The sequence below is a fragment of the Pan paniscus genome, chromosome 1 (genome assembly GCF_029289425.2).
Source record: "Pan paniscus chromosome 1, NHGRI_mPanPan1-v2.0_pri, whole genome shotgun sequence".
Lineage (NCBI taxonomy): Eukaryota > Metazoa > Chordata > Mammalia > Primates > Hominidae > Pan > Pan paniscus.
Window position 1 is genome coordinate 142,557,063 of NC_073249.2, and position 23,572 is coordinate 142,580,634.

At 39.7% G+C, this 23,572-nt stretch overlaps 1 pseudogene; it reads left to right on the forward strand.

Annotated features, from left to right (window-relative positions):
* The first annotated feature begins 1,019 nt into the window (after nt 1-1,019).
* Nucleotides 1,020-21,658, forward strand: LOC100985922 (uricase-like; annotated as a pseudogene).
* The last annotated feature ends 1,914 nt before the right edge of the window (nt 21,659-23,572 follow it).

Genomic DNA, 23,572 nt, shown 5'->3' on the forward strand with positions numbered 1-23,572 from the left:
TGTGATTTGCAGATGAGGTTCCTTCTTTGTCTCCTACCCAGACTCTCACTGCATGCTGTTTTTCATTTACTTTTATTTTTGTCACCTTCTTTCATTATCATTTTAATGTTCAATTTCTGTGCTAAATAAAATAAGGTTTTTCTGTTCTTCTGCTCCCTCCTGCCTCTTTCCTCAAACACCAGTAAAGCTCAGGGACAAATCTTATGGATTCTACCAGTGGAGATGAATGTGTTCACTAGCCAAGGCTCCAGCTTCAGACAAGAGTAGTAATGAATCAATCACCAGGCTTTTATTAAGTGTCTCTTCACTAAAAGCATAGCTCTTCCTGCAGCCAGACAGCCTTGGCTCTGCACTCCTGAAGGTAATCTGGACCCTGTCACTAATTACTCTTCTTCCCGGCAGCAAGTAGAAAAGGCAATTTTCAAATTGTTTCTATTGATCACAGGGCATTTTCTCCAGAATATCACTCTCTATAAAAAGGGCATGCAATTATTTCCAGGTCAAGATATTTTATAGAAGAAAAGCAGTTCACCTACTGGCCATTCTACAATTTAGAGTCAATAGACTTGAGTGCAAATCCTGGCTCTGTCCTTTACTAGCCGTATGAACTAGGGCAAATCACTTAATATCTTTGAAACTCACCTTCTCCCTCCATAAATGGGAATATTAATTCCCATTTTACACTGGGATTATAAAGATTTTACAGTGCTATTACAAGGATTAGGTTAGTGGGGATTAAATAAAACAGTATAGTTTTGACCCAGGAGGTCCTATTAATGTATTTATTATTATTATCAAAGAAGCCCTGTACCTGTCAGTCTTCAGAACAATCTGATATATTTTCATTTGCTGCTTGGGATTCTCTTTTTCCTATACAAGTTCTCATTCTTCTTCAAAAGCAGAATGTGATATTGCTTCCATATATACTCTGAATCTCATCTTTTATAATTGTATGATATAATGAAGGTTTAAATAAATTTCACCTAACTTTTGGCTTTCATTGAGCCTTCTTCAATAAGATGCCTGTGTTTTCGTTGCAGAATGATGAGGTGGAGTTTGTCCGAACTGGCTATGGGAAGGATATGGTAAAAGTTCTCCATATTCAGTGAGATGGAAAATATCACAGCATTAAAGAGGTGGCAATTTCAGTGCAACTTACTCTAAGTTCCAAAAAAGATTACCTGCATGGAGATAATTCAGACATCATCCCTACAGACACCATCAAGAACACAGTTCATGTCTTGGCAAAGTTTAAAGAAGTATATGTCATTCTTCTTAGATGCCGCCTATCTTGATGCAGAATTTGCTATAAAACAGCATGAAGTGTTACTTGCTTATTTCCAGTTCCCTTTGCATTTTAATCTATTTTTACATTTAAGCCATTTTTAAAAAAACTGTTCTTTTCTAGCCTAAAGGTCTCAAGATTGAAGAAAACTTTGCAGAAAAACAAACAAAGACACAAACCTCACATCTTTGTTTCCTTGGCTCTTATCTCACTGCAATCTTTTAGGCAGAGAATCTTATTGGACAAAATACATGTTATCTCTAATTAGAATCAAAGGAAAATCAAGGTCCTGAAAGAATTTCAGAATAGAATTTTACACATTTTTGTCATGCATTTCTTTGATTCTTACCATTTAGTTTTTATTTTTTTTAGAATGGTGTGCATTTATAGAAGAAAGTATCGTTTCACTTCTTGTTATTAATACAGAAGAATATCTTGAGTATGAGATACATTTATTTTTATTGTTGAAATCTATTTTCCAAATTTTAAGGCCATTCTAACTTTCCCAACTCTATTATCGCTTACTGTTCATATACAGTGGTTATTAGGACTTTTCAAGAGAGACTTAGATCTGATAGAACTGATATTTTAGCATTTCCAGCTTTGGTTTCTTTTTTCTTTTTCTTTTTTTTTTTTTTTTTTTGAGACAGTCTCGCTCTGTCACTAGGCTGGAGTGCAGTGGCGTGATCTCGGCTTACTGCAACCTCCGCCTCCTGGGTTCAAGTGATTGTCCTGTCTCAGCCTCCCAAGTAACTGGGACTACAGGCACCTGTCACCACGCCCAGCTAATTTTTTTTTTTTTTTTTTTTGCATTTTTAGTAGAGATGGGGGTTTCACCATGTTGGCCAGGATGGTCTCGATCTCCTGACCTTGTGATCCACCTGCCTCGGCCTCCCAAAGTGCTGGGATTACAGGCATGAGCCACCGTGCCTGACCCCACCTATGGTTTCTGTAAGTGTGAGTGAAGCTATGCTGGGTCACCCAGATTTCTGGGCAATTCAAGCTGATTTATTTTTTTTTTTTTTTTACTTGCCACGAAGTCTAAAAAGACAAGAAATGTAGACTGGAAAGCTTCTTTTCTCATGTTTTTTCGTGAAATCCATACCCATAATTCATTAAATGAACAAACATTGCAATATAATTTCTGCAACTCCTATTTTTACCCTGAATCTTTCTCTTGCTAATCAGAATGAACCAGCAAACATAGATGGGGCTATGGAAAAAGGTACTGCATTCTTTAAAAAAATCGTTTGAAAGTAGACCTGTGCTGTGATATGGACAAGGGCCAGGTACAACAGATTCTTTTATTTCCTGTACTGTGTAGGAGTTTGCAGAAAAGTGAAGAATGGACCTGAATGTTAAAAACTACTTAAAGTCATTCATTATGGATAGAGTGATTGTATAGCTTCTTATCCAAACCAGGACAATTTTGAGCTCAAAATAGGATGCTATTCGTAATTATTCTGGGCCAACAGGTATAAAACAGAACTATACTGGGGAAGCCTGTACAAATACTTCACTTTAATTATAGGCAAAGCCATTAATAATTTCCAGACTGTGCTAAGACCATAAAATATTACCTAGGGATTAATATGGAAGCTGCATTATGGGGGTGGAGAGCTGGGATCAATAGAAGGCCTGTGTGCAAGGTAAGGAGTGACGTGGCCCTTCATTAACATTTTTCCTTGGGAAAATGGGAAGCCTCATAGAGTTTAGAGTGTTATGGTGTGCTGTGGTTGATACAAGTGATGACTGAACGCACTGTGAGAAGAATCTGAATGTTAAGTTATTTTTTGCTCATCCACTGACACATCCTCTCCTGCAAAATGGGTTTCTTTTAAAAACGAGAGTCTCACCTGGTGATGGTGATTATTAACTTCATTTGGGAGCTCTAGTAAAAAAGTGAGATAAACACCTTTTTCTCTTGAGGTAGACTCTATTCTCTGCTTGTCTAGTTCTAAAAAGCAATTCATCAGGAAAGAGAACATCATGAGTAATATCAAAAGACAAAATTACAACAAGTTTAGTTATAGAGTGAATTGGTTTTTATTTACCATTGGGGCAGCTTCTGTTCTACAAAAAAGAGTAAGAGCTTCCACTGGGCAAGAACAGAACATTGGGTTTTGTAAGGTGGGAACAAGAAACAGAACAAAGGAAAAAAAAAAAACTGATTGGTTAACATCAGGTTTCAGATTACTTTTTTAGTAAGAGTTAAAGCAGAGGGGACTTCCTTATCGCACTGACTCAGATAGACTGGAATCTCCTGTTTTCAGGAAAAACTGATCTGTTTTGGTATCTATCTGCTTCCTTAAAGCTTCAATTTGATTATGTGGAATTTAGCATAAGTGACTCCATTTTGGTCTGGTCTGTTGGGGTCTAATGCAGGAGCTTAGTCCAAAGCAATGTCCTCCCATCATTTCATTTAACAGTATTTATAAATTATTTTTAAATGGGACAATTATTTCTGCTTTGAAGCATTTTGTTTCTTTTTACAAATCAAAAGCATAGAAGCCTTTGGTGTGAATATTTGTGAGCATTTTCTTTCTTCTTTTAACCATGTAATCCGAGCTCAAGTCTACGTGGAAGAAATCCCTTGGAAGCATCTTGAAAAGGTTAACTCACTTATTTGTGCTCTCAGTTTAATTAAAGAAATTGGCTTTATGGCATGAACTGAAATTTTCCTGGAAATAATTTGTTTCCCTAATTTTCAGAATGGAGTTAAGCATGTCCATGCATTTATTCACACTCCCACTGGAACACACTTCGGTGAAGTTGAACAGCTGAGAAGTGGTAAGAAACAATTTTTCATGCTTTGATTATATAGTAGCAACTTCAGGGTGGCTTTGTTTTCTTTTTTCTTCCTTTCTTCTAAACAATGCTGTTTACTAACATGGAGGAAAACTGTAGAGACTTTTTAAGGCTTTTAAATCTGAGATAGAAATGAATATTGTGACTTTGAATTACATTAAAGAATTATCTACTTTTTGTCTTAAAAATATAAAAATGAAATAATTCATTTTGCAACAACCCTGGGGATTGAGTCAGGTGAATCATTTTTATTACCAGATTTTGAGGTAAGGCAAAATAAAAAAAGGCCCAGCCTGAAAAGAACGCAAATCTCTGAATTTTCTGACCAATATTTTTTGTGCCACATCATGTTACAATTATAGTAACCTTCATAGGAAATATTTACTAAATAATAGTCAAGTTTTCCTGAAATTTTATTTGTGTAATAAAACCACTAATACTGTAATTCCTATAAAATGCATCTCATTTAAGATAGCAATGGCAATTATATAATTCTATTTCCTAAGAAATTTCCAAATTAATTATGAAACATAATTATATCATAGGTGTTATTAGTACTGATAACTGAACTTAGCAAATATTAAAATTTCCACAGCTTGTATTCCACAGATTTGTTGAGCTTGTCAGAGCAGAGTTCAATAATTGGCTAAGAGTTAGGCTAGAGGACCTCTAAGAACCATGGAGACAAAGCTGGTAATAATGTCTTTATCCCAGTAAAAAAATAAACTTTACTGATTGTTATAAAATGAAAGGGTGGACTCTAAAATTTTTCTATTTTCTTTCCCTCCCCTCCTTTACTCTTCCCTTTTCTTCTTTGCTGTTGCCTTCCCTTCCCTTCCCTTCCCTTCCCTTCCCTTCCCTTCCCTTCCCTTCCCTTCCCTTCCCTTCCTCCTTAGTAGGAATTTGAAGTGGCATCTAATGAATATCAGATTTATTATAAGGTTAATAAAATATAAGATCCCTTCTCATTCTGAGTTCTTTTGGATAATGCCCTCCTTAGAAAGTTCTAGTGTATTAGCTATTTTTAAATATTTTCCACTATCTGAATTAAAGTCTATACATAACTAGGGCCTTCTCAACGTTTGATAAACAGTTATAAAGTTAATGTTATATAAAAGAGACTAAATAGCTGTTGTATTTGGTTAAAAAGATGATCTTTTTCGCCCAGATGTGTAGTCATATGCTATATTAGCTTTCTGAGCTGTTTGTTAAGTTAAATTGGAACTAACTTCTTTCTTTCCCTCCCTCCTTTCCTTAGCCCTTCCTTCCTTCCTTTCTGTCTCTCTGGTTCCTTCCTTCTTTCCCTCTCCTTTCTCTTCCTCCCTCCCTCCCTTCTTCCTTCTTTTCTTTCTTCCTTCCTTCTTGTCTTAGATATGTGGCTTTGGAGGAGAAAGAAAAGTTTCCTGACTCAATGTTATCCTACCCAAGCCTCATTAACTACCCTCATAAAACTAGAAACTCGAAATCAGCTCTGCCCAACTGAAATATAATGCAAGCCATATATATAATTTAAAATTTTTTTCATAACCACATTAGAAAAGCAAAAAGAAATTAGGGAAATTAATTTTAATAATATATTTTATTTAAATAACATCAAAAATATTTCAGTATGTAATAAGTATAAAAATTACTAATGAAGTATTTTACATTCTTTTTACAAAATTGTCTTTAAAATTCTGTATTTTATATGTGTAGCTTATCTCAAGTTATGCTAGCCATAATTCAAGTGCTTAATAGCCACATGTGGCTTAGTGGCTACTGTATAGATCAGCATAACTCGAAACTGCTTTTCGGTGACGTTTGGGATGCTTTTTTACATTTTTCACATTTTTCAATAATGTAAAATAATAACAGCAGCTAGGATTAGGCCTCAAGAGAGCTAATTAACAATGAGAGCATTTATGAAAAGTGCTTATGTCATTCATTCATATACTATTCATTCAACAACCAGATTTCGAGGACCTATTATGTATGCAAAGGGCTGTAGGTAAAGAGGGGAATAAGATGTTCCCTGACCCTAGTGAGACAGATTGACTGCAGTATGAGAGGCTAAAGACTATGATGAAGGGATAAAAGGCATGCTATGGGAACTGAGAAGTGAGGAAACTCTTTCCAGAGCAGTCTGTCTGGAAGGCTTGACAAGGGAGGAAAAAATATTCCAATTGACTTTTGAAAACTGATTCAGAATATGCTGCGCATTGAAGGAGGAAAGGGAATTACACGCAGAAGAAACAGGATACATATGAGTACAGTCCATGAGGAGTGAAAGAGGGGAAGTAAAATATTTTGAGCACTTGCTTCATGCTGAAGACTATGCCAGGCAAGTAATTTATTTAACTGTGGAAAGGGCAAAGCATTTGGGGGACAGTAACAAATTCAGTGGGTCTGATTTCTAGAATGTAAGAAGGGAGATGAAGATAAATAAGTTGGTGGTTTGGGCTGGAATCTGAAGGGCCTCATGTGTTATACACAAGTTTAGTATAAGATGAAGGCAGTTTTGCACAGTGGTTAAGCAAGAGGCCTTGAGGTCAGAATGAATCATATTTGAATTTGAGCTCCACTACTTAATAACTTTGTGATTAAGAGCAAGGTTACTTATACTACATTGGTGGGTTTTAATTTGTAAAACAAGGATACCAGTGCCCACTTCAACAACTATCCAGAGAAACAAAGGAGATAAATGCTAATTTATTTTATTAAGGCATTTAGCATAGTACTTAGCATAGTACTTGGCACACTAAGCTCTCCTTAACTAATAGCTATAGTTATTGTTTAGAATGACAACAGAGAACCAGAGAAAGTCTCTAATGGTCAGATTACAATGTGCATGTTTTTGTTCAGAAACTCTGAACAAGGTATGGTGACAGATTAAAGAAACAGGCAGTAGTGAGACATTTGGAGACTTGCAAAGATGAAGTGATGGGGTCTAAACTAAAGCAGTAGAAATAGAGCTGGAGAGACTGAGAGGTTGTGGGAAGCATTATGTGAGACATTTTTGAAGTGTAATCAATAGGTCTTAGTGGTTGATTAGAGATGGAAGATTGGAGAGAAAGAGGAGTTAAAATTGACCCTAATCTGGGAGGACTGGGCAACTGACTAAGGAGATTACACACAAGGGGAAGTTTTCAGGTGGGAAGCTGGTGAATGTGGGACTATGTGATGGAGATAGATTTGGGGCCCATCAGCAGATTGGTGGCAGGTGAAGCTACAGCAGATTGGTGTTAGGTAAAGCCACAGGGAAGAAGGACCATTCCAGAAAAACACACAAAGTGAGAAGAGTTTGAAAGAGGAGATGGCCTGGGAAAAATTCCCCACTGTAAGGGTTGGGCAGTTTAAAAACTGAGACGGAAGAATGTTTAGAGAGATAGAAGGAAGACGAGGGATGATAGTGTCATGGAAGCAGAAGAAAAAGACATTTCAAGAAATTAGGGATTTCTGAATTACTGGGGAACAAAGATGCATAACAAATAGACCCATGTGCAGTGGCTCAGCACTAGAAGTTTACTTCTTTTTGCAGAAGTCCAGTTCAGTGTCTGTGTGGGGGGCTAGGGGGGTCAGGGGGATGCTGTGCTCCATGAAGTTCTTCAGGAACCCAGGTTGATGGCAACTTTATATTTTTAGTCCTTACTTTTTGGTGTCACCTTGAAAGTAGACCCTCATACCAGACAACCAAAGAAAGAGCTTAGAGGAGCAAAAGGAGGGGCAAAGTCCTTGAAGCATAAGCTCCCGACCTGGAAACAGCATGGATCATTTCTTCTGGAGAGAGCTCAGTCACATAGTCACACCTCACTGCAAGGGACACTGTGAAATGTCGTCTAGCTGAGTGCCAGGAGGAAGAGCAAGTAGATTTAGCCTCCACCATAGGAGAGTTAAGAAGTTGGGGTTCTGAGAGGACTGATGAGAAACTATGTAGTCAGTAAATAGGCGTCATTGGTGACTTCCCAGAATACTTTTAGCAGAGCCAGGGAGGTGGAAGTCAAGTGGCCAAGTATAGGGCTGTGCTGATCATGAAAGGAAAACGGACTTCTCTTTATATCCTGTTCTTTCCAGGAATGACCAAGAGTTGCTATCAGCTTGAATTCTAATCACCTGGCTGCAGCTGAGTGGAAAAACTAGCCACCATAATCAGGTTAAAACTTTTTCTTTCTGCAGAAAGCTGCAAAGCTTCAGGGTATTGAGATCATTGTGGCAGTGTTCCCAGAAGGTCCAGCTTGACTCATCTAGAGTCCAGCCCCCAACTCCCCCTCTGATTTCATGCAGGGCTGGCAGGGATTGGGGTAGCAGAAGAGATATCTGTTGCCTTAAGTGTATACAGGTATGTGTGTGCACATGTTTATGGGTGTGTGTATCTTTCAGTGTTGTGTATATGAAGATGACATTTCTACTCTGTCCCTCTTTGGAGAGTAGGGATGTATGCTCTTTTGGTAGCAAAGTTTAATTCTTTATTTGCTTATTATCCAAGAGCTGAAACTGTAGGAATCGTAATGTGAGAGAATGTTACAATCATTGTCATAAGAAATGCCCTTGTAAAGGCTTAACTAAAGAAAATAGTAATTATATTATACACACACCACTCACAAATTCACATGGTGAAGGCTGTTGTTACAAACACCTGAGTAGTGCCTTTGGTGGGGGACTGGCTAGAATGGTAAGACTTTTGCCCCCTCAAACACATGTGCTTATTCACACGTTCAGTCACGCCGCTCCCAAAAGGACTCTTCCCAGGAGGAGGTGTGACTGAGTTTCTCCCGATGGACTATATTCATTCTTACTTAGCAAATGAACAAACATTTCTAGAAATCCTGCTGAACCTCAAGCACCACTTTAACCCCTGGGAATTGCTCTAAAACTCCCATTACACTGTTTCTTCCTAGTGGATCTTTTACAGCTACATCACTAGGCTGTATTTTAGTTGTTTCAAAGCCTACTGATTCCACAGGAGAATCTGGAAGAGAGAAAGAAATTTGTTTGCCCAAAGGAATGAGGGCTGGTTTTATGTTTGTGACTTCTCAAGCCCTGAGAGGAGAACTAGGCCCTATGTGTATGAAGCAGGCTGTTGGTTTAGGTATCATATGGCATTGAATCTTCAGAACTCTTTCTATCAAGTATCAGTGAGAAACTACAAGCTTAAACAAGCTGTAAGTCATTGGTATGATTGAGTCACTAATTTGAACTAAATTGACCCCCAAACCTCTGCACTATTTGAATTATAACTCACAATTTCTTCAGCATCAAATTTCTCCCATTTGATACTAATTATGAAATTCAGCTAAAGCATAGCTAAATAGAGGAATGGAAGATGGAGAAGAGACCTCAAATACTAGATTGTGTCTTCTGATAGTGAAAAATACTTCCTATATATCTATTGATATGAAGGGTAGTGAGGGTAGGGGGATGGTTGTAAGGAAGGCAACTGATGAAATCCGACCTGGAGGAGAACAGATTTAAGAGGTGACAAGATGGGCAGATGGAAGAAGTGAAATGGGAGAAGTGGGAGATCCAGGACAGAGATGGCTACTGCCAAGAAGTCTGTTTATGTCGTTTTGATATCAAGACTGAAGTGCTCTTCGGTTCCTCTGTAAGAAAAGTTCTTGGCAGATTCGTGGTCTTTTAAAATGTTCTTGGTCATTACCTGATTGTACAAAAGCCCAGTTAATTTCCTACCATCTGGATGATGTCATCTCTTTCCATCCACAATTGCACAGAGGGAGCTTTCGCTCTTCCTGTGTGAGCTAAATGGACTCTCCAAGGCAAATATTTAATTGATCTTTACTTTTTCTGGCACTTTACAAGTTTGAGATTTTCTACTAGAATGATTTAATATGGTTTTAAAATATCTGCCTTTCAGCTATTTGTGTCCTTTTTGGAGGTGTTAAATGTGGAAGCAATTATCCTCTTATGACAAGATCTTTTTCTTGGCTCAATAAAGCTTTGTGCTTTGTGACACCTGATGCGTAGGTAAGGAATTGGGCTTATTTTCTATTAATTCGCAGTGAGTTTCTTTCCCTTAGATAGCTAAAGGGTAGGATGTATGATTCTCTGAGAGATAAGCCACAATCTGCTAAGTGTGTAGGAGGACACTAAAAGCTGGAAAAGATTATGTTCTAGCAAAGTGAAATGTGAAAAATCTTTCTTTTGCATTACTCCATAACCAAGGCAGAAAAACAAAACAAAACAAAGCTGATTAAGTGATTTCATGGGGTGTAACCTAGAAAAGGACAGTTTTTGAATTACTTCTTGTTGGTCTAAATGGGAATCTTTTTTAGAGTGTGTTAGGCATCATATTTTTAGTTGATGGGCCCATGATTTTGAAAGCCTCAGGTTCTTACCAATGTTCAGAAAGCTGGGGCACCGCCAACAGAGAAGATAAAATAAGCTCTCTGATTTCATCCAGCATGTCTAATGTGTGCCAGGGAAAAATTCTTTTAACATTCAGAGAGAATAGTTTTTGTTGTTGTTGTTGTTGTTTTTAATAGAATGATGAGAGCACCAGAGTAGATGGTTTGTGTTCTGCCAAAACTGTGGCAATAGTTAATTGTCTTGGGGAACATGAGACATTTTATTCTGTGTGAAACTGATGCCAAGACACATTTTAAAAATACAACTGCTGTCTCCGTTTTTAGATTCCAGTGAGAAAGCAGATCATTTCAAAGTGGCCTAGTAGGACTGACATTCCCTTAAGGTCAATAAATCTTATCCCAGGGCTGGAGATGGATAGGACGGCACATTAGAAGTAGTTTTCAGAACCCAGTAAGACTTTGTGAAACATGGGAAATATTTATAAGTTGTTGAAGTCATAGGGAAAAAGTCAATTATGGCAAAATCATCATCATCACATTTGTAGAGCACTTTCGTAGGTCAGCAATTCCACTAAGTTCTTTATGTGTATCCTCTTAGACATGTGGCAACTCTAGGAAATATGTATGATTATCGTCTCCATTTTACAGATGACAAAATCAAGGTAGAGAGGGGTTAAATAATTCCCTCAGGAGCATAGAGCTCATAAAAATGGGGGTTGAGGATGCAGGGAGAGCACTGGGATTTGAGTTCTAGGAATCTGAGTCTCAAAGCTGTAGATTCAACCACTATGCAACATTGCATCCAGGAATCCTTTTATGGTTAACACCTTTGGAGGAGCCAAAGTTTGACTGGCTTACATGGATGCCAGCAGTCAAGGCCAGATGAATAGGAAGAAAACAATGTAGATAAAGTTTGTCTTTCGTTCTTTTTCACCTTCTTTTTATTCTCCTGCAAGGGTTTCTGCTACTCATTTTAACCCCACTCCTGATTGCAAACCCATGTTTCATTTCTATAGGATTTTGTTTTCTAGAAAGGCTCACCATGGGAAGTAGATTATCATAGTACCTTACAAAGGCTTAAGGAGTCACTTCTTTAAGGGATATTTATTTGCATTTCAATAGGAAATGTTTAAGGAATACAAAGGTTTTTAGATACATAGGAGCCAACTCTAAAAATGATTATTCAGTCTCCGTTTCTGACCAATGGAGATGGTATTTTTCAGGCAGGGGGCTCTATCTGAGGTCCTTAAAGCACGCTGTGAATAGAAGGTGGCAACCTTGTCTCCTGGAAAGGCCACGTATAGAACACAAATGGGGAAAGGGTCAAAGGAAGGAGGAAACATTGCATAGATGGGAAGTGATCCAAAAAGCAGGAAGAAAAGCATGGGATCTCATAATGTGGTGCTGAGTTTAAATTCCACCTCTGACAGTTTCTAGCCATGTGACTATGGGCAAATGATTAAAAGTCACCTACATTAAAATAACTGCTTTATAGAGTTTTGAGAACTAAGTAAGATAAAGACTGAAAACTGCAGCAACCAAAGTCATGTCTACAGAGAGGAGGTTCTTAGCCAAGGTTGACACCCTTCCTTTCACCCCCTGCCACACTATGTGTGAGTTGGAGGGGACCAGAAAGGGAAATGGTAAAGACTGATGGGGCTGAACTGTCTAGAAAAGAAAGATACTAAATTGTGCAATGCTTATTCCTTGACATGAATCAATCTTGCTAAACTCATTCATTCATTCATTCATTCAACAGATACTTATTGATTGTTTCTGTAGTTCTGCTGGGTTTGAGGCTTCCACTCACTGCATGTAGCAATGCTGACTTTGTGAGATCATGACTTTACACATTTAGAATCTGATGAACCCAGCCAGCTGAAGGCGTTAAGGCATTATTGTTGGTATCCTTCTCTTGCTCCTTCTTCAGATGTAGCTTCCAGTAAGTACTTCAGAAAGTTAAACAAGGATCATTTCCTGTTTCACCGCATTATCCTGGGACACTCTGCACAGAATATCTTCTTTAATCAGGACATATTTAATCAGCAGATCTACCATTAACCACTGGCTATTGTTCTCTCTGATAGGAGTATACTGAAGCATGGAAAAACAGAAATACAGACTTTATTTACCTACTTTTGAAACTCCACAGCTCCTGAGTTAACTGTAGCAATAGAAACCACATAGGTGATGTAAACCATTGGATTTTTAAGAGCTTCCTTGGATTTTAATTGAGGATCATGAGTTATATTCTTGTCCTTCAACTAAGACCATGTGTGTGGTGATACCTGACATCTCTGTCCCTTGATTTTTAGACTAAACAGTCCAAGAAGCGTACATATTGGTTGGAACTAACAAAGAGACTGAAAAGAGGTGATCTTAATAATCATGCCATGGCACTTTGCTATTAGCGTTTGCCAAGTGCTCCCGGAATGTCCCCAATCCTTGCCAGCCTGTGCAGACAAATAAAGTCATAGTGATGTTAATATTGTTCTTTTTTAGATGATGCCTGTCACCCTTCCACCTGCCCCCATTACCTTATGAAAGCGCAGCAGAGACAGAAGGAGAGCCATATCATTCCCTCCATTGTTTTCAACTCTCCCCTCTCTCCCCCAGGTACCCATGAACCAAGTTCGTCCCTTCTCCTTCAGCAGAAAAAACAAAAGCCTTTGTAGATATCAACTTAGGCAGATCTATCCCTTGTGAGTCACCAACTCCATCTTCCCTGTCTTATTTAGGCTCAGCCAGGCCCACGCTGCTACCCATTTATGAAGTTGCCTGGTTTTGCTGAGCTGATAACCGTAAGGGAACTGGGATGCTGGGATGCCATCAGGGCTTAGTGGAGATTGGGATCATCGGCTACTGTAGATGATCAGCATGAGGACTACCCCCAGTAAAGGGGTCACAGTAGCAGGTAGAGGAATGGCTCTTAAGGGCCGTATTAACACATTTCAGCATGATCACCTGTTGGAGGAGATGGAGCTCAAAATACATAAGGTGAGTTGGCCAAGAAGACACTCCCGCTTATAGTTGAGAGGAATGTATTCATTTCTGTGGCCTTCAATATGGAATGGAGGTTATTCTTAGACCTTCAGATTTTCTAGGGCAAGACAGGGCAGGGAGTCATGGAATCCGGATGGAAGCAAAGGCACACCATCCTCTTCACTTGGACTTCAGAGGAAATAGGATGACAGAAAACACGGGCGGTGATGTAGTTTTTGTACAGAATGTGTCATGTTTTAATGACCAGGATCCTCTGTGCTAGGTATCAGCAACAACACACTGTTTGTTTATGACCTCAGCCACTCTTGACTTTCTACTTGAAACAGGACCCCAAGTCATTCATTCTGGAATCAAAGACCTCAAGGTCTTGAAAACAACACAGTCTGGATTTGAAGGTTTCATCAAGGACCAGTTCACTACCCTCCCTGAGGTGAAGGACTGATGCTTTGCCACCCAAGTGTACTGCAAGTGACGCTACCACCAGTGCAGGGATGTGGACTTCAAGGCTACCTGGTATGAACACATGCATGTAGTGTCTACCCTTGTCCCAGGGGCCCAGACTTCATAGAATCTTAGATGTAAAAGAGAAACTTAGAGGCCATTCAACTCAACCTCCCACTATTCAGAAATCCCTTCTGTTTATTCCATTTATTAAATTGGTGGTTCTCAAACATGCATGTGCATCAGAATCACACAGAATCAGAAAATGAAGCTTGCTAGGCCCATCCCCAGAGACTCTGATTCTGTAGGACTGAGGTGGGGCCCAAGAACATGCATTTCTTGCAAACTCCCAGGGGATGCAGATGATGCCACTGGACCAGGGACCACAGTTGAAGAAACACGGCATCAAATGAAGAGAATATCTGGCCTTACTACCTCATAGTGATGCAGAGAGGGCTAAACGAGGGTGACCAACTCGTTGTAGTTTGTCACGGACTTCCTGGTTTTAACACTGAAAGTCCCATGTCTCAGGAAACCTCTTGGTTCCGGGCAAACTGGGATAATTGGTCAATCTAGGCTAAACTCAAAATGATTATGTTGTTCACAAAAGCATTTTATAAGTTATAAATGCCTTAAAAATATTGTTAACTGAAATAACAGGGAGAGATTCTACAAAGATAATGAATTTATTTAGGAACACACAGGGAATCTGCAAATTTGTGGGCTGCAGGAACCATAGGCATATCCTAAGAGGTTGAAGCAAGGGGAAGCTTTTAAAAGCAAAAGGAAAAAGTGTATGTAATTTGTTTTCAGACAAAGAGAACACTGGTTATAGTGGCTATCGCAGGAATTGACGCCAGCTCATTAGTGAAGACTGTGGCAGGCAAATGTTCTTGTACATCTGGCTAGCTGTCCTTGTGACTCATGTCGCGAGCCACTGTTTGAAAAGTCCTTTGCAAAATTCTTGTTACAGGCATATGTACATAAGAGCCCTTCAGAGAGTCTTTGCAATAGTTCTTACAGGCATCTGTGCATGAGGGCCCTCCCTCAGCTTCCTGGCTTTATTTATTTATTTATTTCATTAGCATCTGACACAAGTGACTCCATTTTGATTCTGACAACTCACAATATAAAGGTATGATTATTGTTATATCCTGACAGGGAGTAATTAGGCCTCTGAACTTTCAGAACTTGCTTTTTGATTAGGTATCTCATTCCTTTGCTAAAGCTCTTTTAGAAATTTCTACCCTACCATAAGCTAGAATCTGCATGCATACCCTTCCCCCACCACCCACTCCCACAGCGCTCCCTCCCACTAGTGTAGTTTTTCTCTGCTTCTTTTATTATGTGATAGGTTTTTAAATGCATGATGAGAACGTTACCTCAGTCTTCTTTCCCTTTATTTCAAGTGCTCTCCATGGGCAGCAGCCTGATGTATTTATGTTGAAAAGAGCTTGAAATTGAACATGCCAGAGGCAGGATAGTACTGTAGGCTGGGCCTCCTTCTAAAGAGAGGGACTTAGAGCATATCACGTAACTTTTAAGCTCAGGTTCTTCTTCTCTAATTGGGGATAATAATAGTACCTACTTCAGCTATATTGAGAGAATTCAATGACATCATCACATAAAATGCTTAGCACAGAAAAATCTGTCTAACCTAAAAAACACAGAGTCTGGCACAGAGCAAACCCCCAAATGTAACAATTCAATGAGCCAGCCAAGCAGAGCAGCAAGATGGTGAGAATACTTGGGAGTCTTCTTCTTAGGTTCTTCAAACATGATGGGAAATTTACCCTAAAATGCCCACTGGGCCCTGGTGCCAAACTATGAAGACAGTCTAGTGATGCTCAATATGTTTGTTGAATGGTGTGTGTGTGTGTGTGTGTGTGTGTGTGTGTGTGTGTGTGTGTAGGGGAATGGGAAGTGAGGTGTTTTGTTTTTGGCATTGCAAGATACTAATATCTTCTAAAAACATCAATAACATTGTTTTCTGGGGGACAGACACGTCGCTGCTTCTTAGCTTCCTAACACATTACTAAAATTCCTTTCAGGATCCTCAGTGACCTTCTCTGTGTTTTAGGGACACCATTCGGGACCTTGTCATGGAGAAATCTGCTGGGCCCTATGACAAAGATGAATACTCGCCCTCTGTGCAGAAGACCCTCTGTGATATCCAGGTGCTCTCCCTGAGCCGAGTTCCTGCGGTAAGTTCTGTCAGTTGCCATTCTGAGGATTGGGAGAACGTGTGTCTTCTGTCAGCTCTGAGAAAGAGTTGAGAGTTAAAATAAGAAAGTGGAAGACACATGAAAAATGACATCTGTTGTTGTTCAAAAGCTTGTTATAGCAAGTGAAAAGAGAGCAAAAATGGAAAAATCTGTCTAACCTGAAAACACAGGCCCCTGTTGTAGTCCTTGAGTTTTGTTGAAAATTCTTTGAGTCCCTTCAACCTGCCACTGATTTAAGCCTCATAGTCAGGACACTTGAATGCCTTGAGGGAGAGGGGGTAATTAGACAAAGGTTCTGTGTTTCAGAAGAACCAGACAATGAAAGATAGATGTAGAGAGATTTCATCCATCCATCCATCCATCCATCTGTCCATCTACCCACGTCCCCACCCATTCATTCATTCATTCATTCATTGAATGGTGATTATGTCTCTGGCAGCATACGAAGGATACAAAGATAAATTAGATAGTCACTACCCTCAAAGAGCTCATCATTCAGTGAATGAACAAAATAAGTAAATGAACAATACAATAGAGAAAAGAGTATTATGAAAGTACAGAGCAAAGCACCTAACTCAGGTAAAGGAGATGGGTTCAGCCAGGTTTTCTAGAGGGAAGGGTGTTTGAGTCTAGAGGTTATCTGAGTTTACTCTCAAGGGTGAGGGAGCAGTGTAGGTATGGAGACAAGAGATAGCATGATACAGTCGTTTACTGTTGAGGGTCTACCACGTGTGACTGAATATATATGCATGAATTATAGTCATTCCATGTGCCTGGAAATGAGGCAGGAACCACAGGAGCCAGTCAAGAGGGCCTTTTTAGGCTTATTTATAGAGTCTGTACCTTATCCTGAAGGCTTCTGGGAGCCACCAAGGGGTTTAAGCCGGATGTTTTGTGCCAGATTTGTACTCTAGAAAAATCACGCTGACAGAAATGTGATGAATGAAAAGGTTGATGGACCATAGGCAAGGAGACATGTTGGGATCTATTTCAGAATCTGGCAAAGAGAGTCTGGGCCATGGTGGGGCTGGAGAGGAGGAGTATCACTCAGACCTGGACAAGAGGGACTCTGACCATGGCTCAGCATTCTACAGGCCCCCTTCAGGCCTTCCTCTGGCTGTGCCAGAGGAGGCTGTGCCTCCCTCCACTAGGTGAAGAATCAGTGGGGCCACAGCAACATACTCTGCAGAGGCCCATGCATTCCCCAGAATTTCCTGTCCAAATAGCCCTGAGACTACTCGGGAACCTGGGCAAATCTCTTCTCGAGATCTGTCTTCCAGAGGGCGAATCATGCTATTGGTGTTCACGCTTAGGCCTGAGAGTAGGCAAAGGGGCAGATGTTTGCAGGAGGTATGGATGGCACTTGACATGCAAGCTGGAGTGTCTACCCCTGTGAGTCCAAGAAAGAAGGTGGGATGGGCCAGGGGCGAGGGGCTGGCTCTTCCCATGCTGCCGTGCCCTGGCATGGTACTCCATGCCAGGCAATGAGGAGAAAAAAAGATTCTATTTTCACTTTCTTCCATCATTCCTACCTTTTGATTAACTAGTCAATTCAGTGGCATAAAATACACACAGGAAAACATGAAAGAGTATTTATGTTTCTAATTGCAATCACAGTTAGAGAATTTTAAATTAATGCTTGGCCTTCCAGGTTGTTATGAAGGGTATATTTGTCAAGTTAGAAGAGTAGAACATATTTCACTTAAAAAAATTTTGGCTTGATTAATAGAACTTTAAAGTTTTTATACCTTTGGTATGTGGGTCTCCAATTATACTCTTACTGCAGGGCCTATAAATGTTAGATACAGGCCTGGAAAGGAAGGAGTGGAATGAGGAGGAATTTAGAAGGTTGACTGACCAGCACCTGGAGGCCAGTTGGATGTTGAAGAGGTCTCCCAGATTTCTGACCCGAGGAGCCCTTTCTTTTCAGAGAAACAGATTTTGTACACTGAGGGGAGAAGAGCAGACCCACCGTCTAATCACAGAACTAGCAGGAGAGAACAGTGTCGGGCAGTGGAGGAACATCAGAGGGTGTCTCCAAGTCAGAGAGAGAACCTGAGTAATGGGTGCGAGGTTAGGGGAGGTGAGGGTAGCTGGAGTGACGGAGATGGAGGCTCGCAGCTCCTAATGTGATGCATACCACTGTGGTTTCCAGATAGAAGATATGGAAATCAGCCTGCCAAACATTCACTACTTCAACATAGACATGTCCAAAATGGGTCTGATCAACAAGGAAGAGGTAAGAGAACTTTAAATATATTTAAAGCACATCTCTGTCCCACCCCCTTTTGCCCCTTTATAAGCCTGGGATGATAATGTCACTGAATAAAACTCTTAAGCAACTGTTGCTTTGGGGAATATTTATAGTTGCCAGTGATTACAGCCCTCTTCAATTCTGGGCCTTTCCATGCCTGAGGTTGGAGTGCCTTCGAAGTGGATGAGTGATTATAGAAGGTTGGAAGTCCAAGAGAGAAAGACAGAGAAGGAACAGAGTGTGCCCAAGGAAACAGCTCTGAGATCTGCTTCTCTGAAAGTGCCATGCAAGGACACAGCTTCATTATTCTTCCATCATGAGGCAATGAGGAGAAAAAAAGATTCTATTTTCACTTTCTTCCATCATTCCTACCTTTTGATTAACTAGTCAATTCAGTGGCATAAAATACACACAGGAAAACATGAAAGAGTATTTATGTTTCTAATTGCAATTACAGAGGTAAGATGCGGAAATTAATTCTTTGAAAACAACCGTTTGTCTTGGAGAAACATTTCTCCTGTTTTTTTTTTTTTTTTAAAGCCATGGCAGAATGTTAAACCACTCAGTGTGTCTGACTAGACAGCTTGAAGTACTGACTGGTGGGTTGGTGTGGTCAGTTCTTGGGAGATCAGAACCATTCTTCCCTCTTGGACCACATTCAAAATAAGATTTCTCAATTTGCTCCAGCTCCCCACACATTTCTATTAACTAGAAAACATTGTTTTGAGTAACTTCTTTTAGTATGTGTTGGGGAGTAAGATAGGGAAGGAGCCATCTATTAGCATGGCTCTGCTCCCGTAGACTCATATCCTTTGGCGGATAAGGGATAATGAAGGGGTTAAAGGTCCCACATTCTGCACCTGCTGGCCCAGAAGCCTCACAATCCTTTGGGCCAGGTACCTCCTTTCTGTTTTGCAAGTAATGTGAGTGGCCTCTAGCAGGCTTTGACCACCATCAGCTGCAGGTGGAGGCTCGGGAGTCGCATCTGGAAACAAAGGTCATGCTTAGGTGCCTGGCAAAGGTGATCTAGATTCTGAAAGCCTCCAGGGATTCAGTTCCAGTTCTCTGGGAAGCAGAGCTGCCCTTACCTTGGTCCCACATGCTGTACATCCAGCCACAAGGAGAGGCAGCAGTATTTACTTTAGAGGAAGGAAAGGACATGGCTACCAGAATGCCATTAATTAGAATCTGAAGCCTTTTTAAAGCCTTCTAACGGGCAGGAGAGTGACCTGAAAGTAATCCTGGCCAAGTCCACCAGAGGCAAAACAAATGGACCCTACATAGAAAAAAGGATCAGGTGTCATGGCTCAAGCAGTGCTTAGCTCAGGACCCCAGGCAGAGAGAGGAGGGCTCCTGAGGGCCCCCGACACCTCAGGTCTGCACTAATCCCAGCATGCTGGGGGGCTGCGCCCACAGGATTCTTCCCTCTAGGAAGTCAGACTCGCAGCTCCCTCATGGAGCCCAGCTGGGGACTTGGAGTCAGGAAGGCCTAAGTTCCTTTGGGTCAGGGCTCTACATAAAGGTACCTGAGTGGCTGAACAAGCTGTCCTTGTGTCTGTACTTTGAGGATGGCTGGAGCCACTCTTGGACTGTCACACAGCAGATGTGTACAAAGTGAACATAACACATGAGAAACAGGAAGTTGGACACATTAACACTAGCAGAGAAGTGACAAATGACAGGGTGGGAGGGTGGAAGAACTCTAAAAGCACCGCTATCTGGAGCCATTTAGAATTGAGTGAACAGCCCTGCAGACCTCAGACACTTCTGAGGGCATGGTGATCTTACAGCATTGGACAATGACTCATGGATGAGGTGAGTCACCAAGGAAAGGTCAATTGTGTTCAATACACTGCATTTACAAAGCAGGGATATGGAATGCATCTTAGAAACATTTATATCTCAATGATTAACATTTTTCAAAAGCTTTTAAATTTTCTAGGAAATTGACTCATCTCTCAACTATTGCCAGAATAATAAGGCATTACCATGCTTGAAGTAACTTTAGTGGAGGACATACACATTTTCCTGTTTAGTAAGTTGTTGTTTTTGTTTTTAATATTGAGTCATAGAAAGGAGGAGAGAGCTATTTTAATGTCCTTTAAATTACCATGTGGGTTTTCTACAGGTCTTGCTGCCATTAGACAATCCATATGGAAAAATTACTGGTACAGTCAAGAGGAAGTTGTCTTCAAGACTGTGACATTGTGGCCACCAATAGGAGTCCACTCTCAGCTGAGGAATTCCTTAAGTCATTTGTGATGCTGGAGATGATAGCATGTAGCCATGCAAAATTTCACACTAGTATATTGATTTATAGTGTTCACTTTCCTCCAATATGAAACAGTTTATTTCTTCTACACCTAGCTCAGCAAGGCATTCTGTGGATTACCTTATTAGTAATTATAACAGGCTTTATGGCTATAATTTACTTTAAAAATGCTGAGCAGTATTAGAACAGTTATAAATCAATATTTCTTTTTGGTTGTCTTATGCCTTCCTATCTTAGAGAAGCTTTAGAATCAATTCATTAAGAAAATAATCATGAATTAATGAGTGTGTCACATCAATTAATTTGTGCACAGGTTTAAGAAACAAATATTGTTTTCATCCTACTGATGCTTCTAAGTAATGCAGAAAATGAAATAAAATTTTATTGAAAAATATCACCATTGTTACTTCATTTGACTGAATATTTGATTTTAAGAATGCTCTAGCATATGTATCATTGATTATTTATTTCCACTCTGATAGTACTTCTGTGATCTTAATGTTTTATTTTAAACTTTTTCAATCCTTAGAGAATATTTAGTACATATGAGGGTACTGAAAAAGAGTAGAAATTGTTTTTCTTTGAATAATGCATCCCTTATGTGCACAAAACGTCACATTTAATAAATGTTAAGCCAATATACAGATGGGTGGATGTACATTTAGAAAGAAGACTAGAGAGTATAGATGTGAAAATATCAGCAATGACAATTTCTGGATGATGAGATTATAAGTGATTTTTATTTTTCACCATGTACTTTTCTGAATCTTCCAAATATGAACAATTATTCCTTTTATAGCCAGAGAAACAAATATAGTTGATGATTTAAAGATGTGTACAGATTTGAGGGCTGATTATATCAATTGACTAACACTACCATTGTATACATGTAATAAAGCTTCACAAATTACAGCTTTAGAAACCCATGATGAAAACTTGTCCACGTTAACATTCTGGGTAACCTTTTCCATTTTAAAAAATCTTCATTTAAAAAATAAAATCAAATCTCCATTTTTAAGAATTGCTTACATATGAGCCCTTAGTATTATTTGTTAATACGGCTTCATTCACCTTTATGATACTACTACTTAGGGTTGCATGGTATAGTGGTTAATTGCACACTCATTTAAATCCTGGCTCCCCCTCTCAGTAAATATAAGACAAGTTTCTTCATCTGTAAAATGGAGGTGAGAAGAGAACCTACCTTACAGGTCTTTTGAGGATTAAATGGGTTAATGCTTGTAAAGTGCTATGGTAGTATTTGGCCTGACACATAGAAATTTCTATATACGTGTGTGTTGAATGTAATAAATGTCCTGTCTTCTTTTCGTTTGTTATTAGGCCCACATAGAAAAGCTGTCATTGGCCTCCGGGTCAGGCAAGAGATGGGAGGTGTTCAGAGCAGCAAACCCTACAAGATGTTGGAGGCCATTCACAAGCAAGCGCCTGCTTGGAAAATAACGTGGGATAAGAACAATGAAATAATTTGATGAGGAAAGTGTTGTGCTACATTGAATACTCACGTCACAAAATGTGCTTCTACATTATGTAACTTACATGGTCAAATGACTGGTACATTTTATTCCTGTGCTAATTTGTCAATTCTGTTCCAAGAGGAAAGAGTCTAACATGACTTTTCAAAAACAAAACAAGACAAAACAAAACAAAAACCCCGACTTAATTAGGCCTTTCTTACTTGATGTTCTCTTATTCTTGTAAGTTTTAGAAACACTGTATTTGCTTCAGAGAAGAAACCCATGTTAGAGCAGAATCCTTAGAAATTGTGGCCCATTTATACATATGTGCATTTTGCTTCTCCTTAGCTCTTAGCACATTTACTGCAATCGATTGCAAATGAGCTACTGGATGTTATATCCCAGGTATGTGGCAGGAAAGCCTGTAGTATGTGAAATTTTCAAGGACAAAGTTCCTGTTTTGTGAAGGATGTTTCCTTCTTAGAATTGTGAACGATGGGGCTGAAAACCAGCTTTGGGTTTCACCTGTTCCTTTCAGTTCGGCAGACAGGCAGGCAGAACTGAACTGTAAACACTTGTGAGGTAATTTGTTTTAAAAACACTAGGAAGCCTCCAGGGATTCAGTTCCAGTTCTCTGGGAAGCAGAGCTGCCCTTACAACACTCTTCTGTCTCCTCACTCACTCTCTCTGCTTACCCCAACCCTATCTCAAGTACTTTCATGGAGGAATCGTGCAGGTGGTTCCAAGCCCACGTGCTGCCGGGGAGGCAGTTTCCATGGCATTCAATGGAGCAGGCTGTCATGTGGGGCTTGTGGTTTTGGTAGCCAAGATTCTGCCTGAGGTTTGTTTCATATTCTTTAAATTTCATCTCATAATTTTCATAGTGATAGACTCAGAAAATATATCTCCTTCCTTTTCCTTTTCCTTTTTAGAGTCAGACTTAAGTTCATACCATTTCTTATTTTTAGACACCAATGTTTTCCCTCTCTTTTTTCTACCCCAATATAGAAGCGTAATAAGTCTTTTGAGACAGCATTTTATTGATTTGTCATTGTAACAGAATTTACCTTCTTCAATACCGGCAGATTTTAACTAGAGAAATTTGAAATTTTCCTAACCTCTTTATACTTTGTCCAGAAGGAGCGTTTCCTTTCCTCCGGACTCTGAGCTGTGTGGAGTTGGCCCTTTGCAGTCGCCTTTGCTAGACCTTTACAAGTTATGCTTTCTTGTCTGAACTCATGAGGAAGCCAAAGCTTCTTTCCCAAAGAGATTGACTTGAAGCCTTCTAACCAGACACACAGGACCTTCCGGCTTCCGCATACTTGAAACTTATTCTATGTTTCACAGTCTTAGCACTTGTTTCTCTTAGAGCTTAGCTACCTGTCATTCTTCCATTTGCCCAGGCTCCCTCTCAGAAATTCTTAGTTTTGTGGAGCCTATCAAGACCCTATTGAGAATATGATGGCTATGGACCTTCTTCCCAGAAAAATGCTCATTCATGTCTCTACAG